The sequence below is a fragment of the Rattus norvegicus genome, chromosome 8, assembly GCF_036323735.1.
Source record: "Rattus norvegicus strain BN/NHsdMcwi chromosome 8, GRCr8, whole genome shotgun sequence".
Taxonomy (NCBI): Eukaryota; Metazoa; Chordata; class Mammalia; order Rodentia; family Muridae; genus Rattus; species Rattus norvegicus.
Genome location: NC_086026.1, coordinates 99,765,889 through 99,773,491, shown reverse-complemented (window position 1 = coordinate 99,773,491; position 7,603 = coordinate 99,765,889). Strand labels below are relative to the sequence as shown.

Sequence of the window (7,603 nt, the reverse complement as noted above, 5' to 3'; positions counted from 1 at the left end):
TAAAAGAAATATAGTAGCAAGAGTAAGCAGACCACAGTGTGAAGCATTAAGTGGGAAAAGAATATAGACTTTTCATGATAAAAACAGATTAAAGAAATGTATGGTTACTAATCTGTCTCTACCAGAGATACTAGAGTGAACAATCTCAAGAGAAGAATAAACACACTCAAGAGATCATGAGAAAAACAGTCTTGGTGGAGATAATCAAAAGATACCTGAGAAAAACAATTTAAAAGTAACAGATACTAATACATGTCTGTCAATAATGACCCTAAACATTATTAGTCCCAATGTCCCAATTTAAAAAAGACACAGACTATTAGATCGGATTAGAAAACAGAATCCTTCTTTCTGTTTTATTCAAGAAATACATCTCACCACCGAAGACAGACATACATATGTAAAGGTAAAAGAACAGAAAAGGGTGTTCCAAACAAATAGAAGAAAGCAGCAAGTAGGTGTTACTACTCTAATATCTGAAAAACCAGACTTCAAAGCAAAAGTAGCAGGAAAAAGATAAGGATGTAAATAATGCTCATTAAAGGAAAACTCCAAGCAAAAGAATACAACAACCCTAAACATAGGGTTATCCAATTCAATAAAAAGAAACATCGCTAAATCTAAAACCACAGATTGACACAAGCACAATAATAGTAGATGACTTCAATGTCCTGCTCTCACTGATAGATAGGTCATATGAGGAAAAAAACTAAACAGAGAAACTGTGGTGCTAAATGACATAATAAACCAAGTAGGCCCAAGAGATCTGAAGAACATCATGTCAAAAGACTAATGAGTACACAATTTTTCAGCAATCTATAGAACCATCTCCAAAATTGACCACATATTAGAACACAAATAACATCTCAACAAATACAAGAAATATAATAAATACAGTGTTATAAAGATATAAAGAAGAAATTATAACAATGGAATTAAAAGTGGTGATGGGGGTTGGGGATTTAGTTCAGTGGTAGAGCGCTTGCCTAGCAAGCGCAAGGCCCTGGGTTCGGTCCCCAGCTCCAAAAAAAAAAAAAAAAAAGTGGTGATGGAGGACAGGGTAGAGAAAGAAGGGAATTTTGGGAGGGATACCTCAGGCTAAAGGTTTTTCAAAAAACCCATATGGAATCCTTCTACATTTATATGTGTATATGTATATGTATATATTAAAATATATATACATATATTTACATATGTAAAGTTTAAATTGAGTTACTATATAAACACATCATATGCTACCAAATAAACCCTCTAATACAAGGAATGAGTTACATCTTGCTGAGTTGTTGGATCAAGAGTTCCCATAGTGCCCCCCCAAAACATAGTTTGTTGTCAATGCTATTGATTACTCAGTATAACTTCATAGTAAGACAATACTGCTGAAAATACCACATACTTATATCATAGAATGTGAAATCTATCTGGGATTCAACTGGAAGTTTTACTCCTAATGGCTAGCAACTAAAATTCTAGAAGGCAGTATTTACCCTACTGAGAGAGAAAATTAGTGGTGGACATGAACCCTGTGAGCTTCAATAATGACCTGCTTCCAACTGATTGCCACTAGTGCAATAATGGCATAAATGTTATAGGAGTCACCAACCATTGTCATTGGATTTAACGCTCTGTTAATGAGGCCAAGAACAGAGCACTGGATAGGCCAGAGATCCTAGAAGAAAGCCCACTCTTACTATACTCTGTTAAATAAACATGGCCATAAAATGACTCTTTTTTTAATTTACTATGTATAAGAGTATATTTTCATGAGTTTATGTACACACAGTACACTGGATTTCCTAAAACTGAAGGCTGTGAACCACTTGATTAGGTGCTGGAAACTGAATCCATACACTTTCCAGGAGGAGTAAGCATTCTTAACTGCTGAGCCACCTCTCAGCCTAGAGAGATATCTTTTTAAAAAGAGAATGTGTGTTAGCAAATGCTTGCAGGTACCTATTATTTATAGTTAAATGTATCTATTTTTACATAAAATGACTCTTAATGACATATTGCTATCCTTATAGATCAGTGCACCATTCAACCCTCATCAAAGAACCTTCCTCTTGCAGTAGACAGTAATTAATAGAGACCACAACTGGACACGTTACAGAGAATATAAAACTGTGGAGTGCCTAGACCTGAGAGGAATGTCTATGTCACACTCCTCCCCTCAGAGTCAGAGGTGGTAGATGCTTAAAGGAACTGTGTTTTACAGATCCAACAAGGTAGACATAACTACAGACTCACTCGAACCATGACAGCATACATAACAACTATGCTAGCTCAGGCAAAGCCCTATCATTCAGGAAAGGATGTAGGCACCAAATACCACTCCTAGCCAAGAAGCTGTCAGCAAATGATCCTTCCTGAAAGAGGAAAAAATCCGTTTTCTTCAGTGAAGTGACAGTGAGCGCATTAGCCATACTCCAGAGCAATCAATCCCCATGCTCAGGAGTAGATGGTAAATACACGTCAAACTACACGATGTCTCTTCAAGAGACAGAAAGAACATGCTGTTGGTGAAAAATGGGGACAGAATGGGAAGGAATTGGGGGAAAATATGATCAAAATACATTGTGGGAAATTCTCAACAAATAAACATTTTTAATGAAAAAAAATCATGATAGAAATGGTGGCACGCACCTTTACTCCAGAACTCAGGATGCAAAGACTGGAGGATCTCTGAGTTGAGGTCATCCTGCTCTACATAGTGAACTTCAGGACAACCAATACGATGTAGAGAGAACCTGTCTCAAAAAAAAAATTTACTCATTATGTGCAGCTCCTCTCCCTTCCAGGATTCGGACTCGGTTGTGGTTGTGGAGACTCCTCGTCCCACTGGCCGGTCATTGCTATGGTGAAGATGAGCAAAGCAGCCACACAGAGGCCACTGCAGCTCTTCAAGGGCGGCCAATTTGCCATCCGCTGGGGCTTTATCTCTCCATGATTTACCTGGGATTTACGAGGGGTGAAGATCCTGGATTGCCTGAACAGTTAATTTTAAGCCTACTCTGGGGAATAAAGGACCGTTTGGTTATCTGGCAATCCGATATGGAAGGTGTGTACTCTGGCTGGAAGAAAGATGTCATTTCAGTACATCTGTGGCAGAGTGGAGTCTGTACTGACTTACCATAGACTATCAAAATAAATATTTTTAACAATGTTAAAAAATATTCATTAAGATTCAGTCAAAAACAATGATCCTTTTACTTTGAAGTTCTCTAGTTGTAACCATCACACCATAAACTAACCCCATTATTAACAGGTTATTTCAACTATATGTTCGTCCCAGAAAAAAAAAAGTCAAGCAAATGCTGCCACTAAAATTGGAGGTCTCCTCTCTCAAAAAAGATTCCTACATAGTATCTCTCCTCTCCTCTTGGTCTAGTCAGTTTCTCTTACGTATTCATGGCTTCATAAGTCCATCACATGTTACAGCCCACAAAGTTCCCTGGATTATTCACTTGGTTTTCTGACTCCACTAACAGTTTGATTTGTCATTGTTTTTCTTCTGCTACCTTCCAAACCCTGATACACAGTCATAATTTGGAAAACATGAAGAACACAATATCACAACTCTGGAAGTACTGAGGGTTGTATCTGGTAAACATTGACTACAACCCAAAAGCAGACCTTTTTGAACAAGTAAAAGCAATTTACCCACGTAATTTAAATGCAAGATATCTTACGGAAGTGATGATTACAATAAATGCTTTCTTTCTATTCTTTTTTGGATTTCTAGATTTTTCTCCCCTGTTTAGTGTTTAAAAAATTTTTTTGGTGAAAAACTTAACAACCAACCCAACAACAATGCAGAAATCTTATTATAAGAAAAACTAAAGGCTTTAAAGTATTGTTGATTGAAAAACACAGAAAGCATAATTAAAAAGCCTCTTAAATTACCATCCCCTCCATGGCTGCCAAATTTCCTTTTGTCTCATTTTATCCAGCTGGTCTGAATTATGACAGAGTGGTTTGTGATTATGTGAGCAGCATTAGGTGCCAGCTGAAATGGACACTAAAGGAAGACTCCAGCATCCTGAATTCATAATTCCTGCTACATTTGGCACTGCACCAACTTCGCAAACATGCATCTACTTCCCCATCATTTTTCCACTGTAAATTCAATGGACAGTGACTGCTGCTATGGCAACAAAAGCTGGAGAAGAGAGTGTTGAGGGATCAGCTATAAAGACTTTTCAGAACACCCGGGTAATTGGGGAGCTGGTGGGAGACTATCGAGCAGCCACACACTGTTACGCGTAGCCTGTCTACTAGAAAATATTTCTACTAAATTTATTTACCTGTGTTGTAAGAATTCTTGGTACGGAATTCTAAAACCTTCTGTTTTGCAGTGGTTTTCCTGTTTTAATTAGTGTATGGTTCGACAGAACCATCCAGGCACATTTCCTCCACTCAGAAGAAGCTTCCCAAAACACACGTTTGGAGACTGAGCACAGCTGTCCAAATGATGTTATCATTTTTGAGAATCTCCTTCAAAGACAGTTATTCCAAAGAAGCTTAAAATTATATCCTATATTAACACACTAAGTCATTCATATCAGTTTAGTAAATCAAATATTCCATACTGCTAGTTTAATAAGATGGGAAGCCATGCATGAAATGACTGCCAGGTTAATGACATAGGGATCCAGGCATCGTATGTATTTGCACATAATAACACAGAATGTTCTCCTAAATCCGCTAAATTGCTCATCAATTCTTAAACAGGCATTTAACTAAATCTCATTCAGAGTCAGAAAAAAATTGTTTTTGTTGTTACTTCTAATAGAAAAAAAAACACCTACATATTTGAAGTTATTAGGTGCGAAACAAATAATACTTGAGGAATTGTTTGGGATTGGAGATTGTGAAACTTGAGAAATTAGATCTATAAAGAAGCAAACACATCGTGGGCTAGAAAGGCCCACAATAGCATTCAGCCCATTCCCCATGGACGTTACACTGCAGATCCACAGATCAGAAGTTTCACCTCTAGACTCCTAAGCAAGGATATAAATGTAGATAGATATAGATATGGATATGGATATAGAGATAGAGATAGAGATAGAGATATATGCATGATCTAAGTAACTAGATTAAATTTAGAATTGTTTTGTGTGTGTGGTTTTGTTGGGTTGAATTCTGAATAAAAAGAGCAGGTCCTCTCATTCGGGAGCCTGAATGTGAACGTCCAAGGTACTAAGTGGCATATTTTGCCCACTCTGTTTTTTCCTACTGATCATACAACAATTTGTAGGAACCAAATATACCGTTTGCCAGCAGAACAGCTAAAAATAATTATAAATGGAAAGCAGAAAGTGAGCACATCGATACAAATGGAAGTGTCCCCAGCAGACCGTTCATCCTCACAAAGGCTCCCTATAAAAGAGAAGAAGCCACCAATAGATCAAAACCTAAGCCCACTCAATAACAAAAAGAAAATACAAGAATTTAGGTGCCTGGTCATCTGCTCTTGCTATGTCTAGTAATAAATGGTATCAGTTGTTACGTTCATGCTTTGCTCAGGTATCAAATGCATTCTGTCCTTAACAGTATTATACAGCAAAGCTATCACTGTCTCTATTTTACGGATAGGAAAGTGAGGCTTACATCAATTAAATTATAAACTTGATTGATCAACTGAGGATGGAATTTTAGCCTTTTAACTCTCAAATTAAATTCTATCCCCTTAGAGATGTCCTACCCAGGATCCCTTCCCCCTAGCAACCTTCAGCAGGTAGGAGAGATGGCCCTAGGGTTGTGAGAGCAGGAGAGCTGCCTATCCCTCACTGGCTGCAACACTTAGGAGAGGGGTCCTTGCACTTCATCTGGGCAGGACTGTATAGCTGACCCTGGTATAACTGAGCTATCCTCAAGAGCATGAGCATGGGAGACCTGGCCCTCCACTAGTCTTCCCTGCACCTCACCTTTCCCCACATAAGGCAAGCAGAAGAGCTAGACCAGACTCTCCCTGGCTGCAGCATTCTGGAGAGTGGACCTCAACTGGGCAGTACAATTGAGCTGACCTTTCTGGAGTGAGCATGGGAGAGCAGGACAGGAGGACATGAGATTGGGAAAGCTGGCTCTGCCTCTTGCCAGCTGTGACATTGAATGAACTAGCTTGACAGTGCAGAGAGCTTGCCCTGGTGGTGTGGTTGTGAGAGAGCTGACAGGCTGACCAGCTCAGCTATCACCTAGGCCTAAATCCAGGGCTTTGAGTTGGCCAACCCAACATCTACCCCATCTATGAACTGCTGGAGCTCATGAAGCGGGGTCGTTCAATAGATCCAAAGCTACAGTATCTCCATGGCACAGGACAACCGTCTATCCAAGAGGAGTCCCAGTGAGGATACAATATTGATAGTGTAGCAGGAGCCAAAAACCTGGAACCAGACTAATGGTTCATTGCAATGAACATTTTCCAAGTGATGTGTAGACAAAAAGGCTGTACTGTGGGACACACTATCACATATTATAGCTTCCACATGAGTATTTTTTCCTTTGGTGGGGGAGCTGCAAGGGCAGAGGGCAGAGACAAAGAGATGAGAGATAGTGGGATTGGGATAACATGATATAAAACTCACAAAGAATCAATAAAAAGTAAAATACAAAATGTAAAGTTAAATTTTAAAAATCCTATTCCCTTTCTAATAACTACACTCTCTAAGGATTATCTAAGTGCTTTTATTATTGTTTAGTGTTTGAAGAAAGGGTATCACACTATGAAGTCCACGCTTGCCTCTTACCTACTATGTAGACCAGGCTGGCCTCATAAACCATGGAGGTCCATGTGTCTCTGGCAGTTCCGGGATTAAAGGTGTGTGCTACCACACCAGGCTAAAAGCTTGTAGGTTTCTTATCCTACCATCACTCACCATCTGTTGGAAAGAAGGGAGACAAACCCTAGAGCAACTCACATCTTTTGGTAGTTTCTGGGTGAAGAACATATACTAATTTGACAGTAAAGAATATTTTGTTGGTTAATATCACAAAGAAATTCCAAGAGGTATTTCCAGAAAAATAAAGCAAAATATTATCCAGGGACAACAGAATCAGAAATACCTCAGGTATCTCAGTGGTTATTGTATCAACATAAACTCCTTGAAATAATTTTCCCCCAATGGGACTAAAAAGATGGCTCAGTGGTTAAGGCCAAATAGTGATCATCTGGACGGACCTAAGTTTAATAACCAGCACCCTAGTAGTGACTCACAACCGCCTGTAATGCAAGCTCCAGAGTATGTGGCTCCTCTGGCCTCTGAGGGCATCTGCACTTACATGCATGTACCCACACACAGACAATACGTATACACATAATTTAAAATAGTAAGAATAATATGTTTTCAAGTGCAACACTTCTGTTGGGAGTCATTATATTTATTGTATAAAGTGGTGTGGAGTGTTGAGGTCCGATTTGTACAAAAAGCATGAATTACCCAATCTTTAACTGTTGCTAAAGTTCCTTCCGTAGAGGAGAAGTCAATGATGTCTACCCCTCCTCCAAAGGGCCTAACAACAAAGCAAGTTATGATTCTGCCTGGACTGTTTTATCCATTTCCCCTCCCCACTCCCCAGTTAACCGCTCTTTGAGCTTTAAACT

At 39.0% G+C, this 7,603-nt stretch overlaps 1 pseudogene; it reads left to right on the top strand.

Annotated features, from left to right (window-relative positions):
• Nucleotides 1-2,854: 2,854 nt before the first annotated feature.
• Tomm7-ps1 (translocase of outer mitochondrial membrane 7, pseudogene 1) lies at nt 2,855-4,051 on the top strand (annotated as a pseudogene).
• Nucleotides 4,052-7,603: the final 3,552 nt, after the last annotated feature.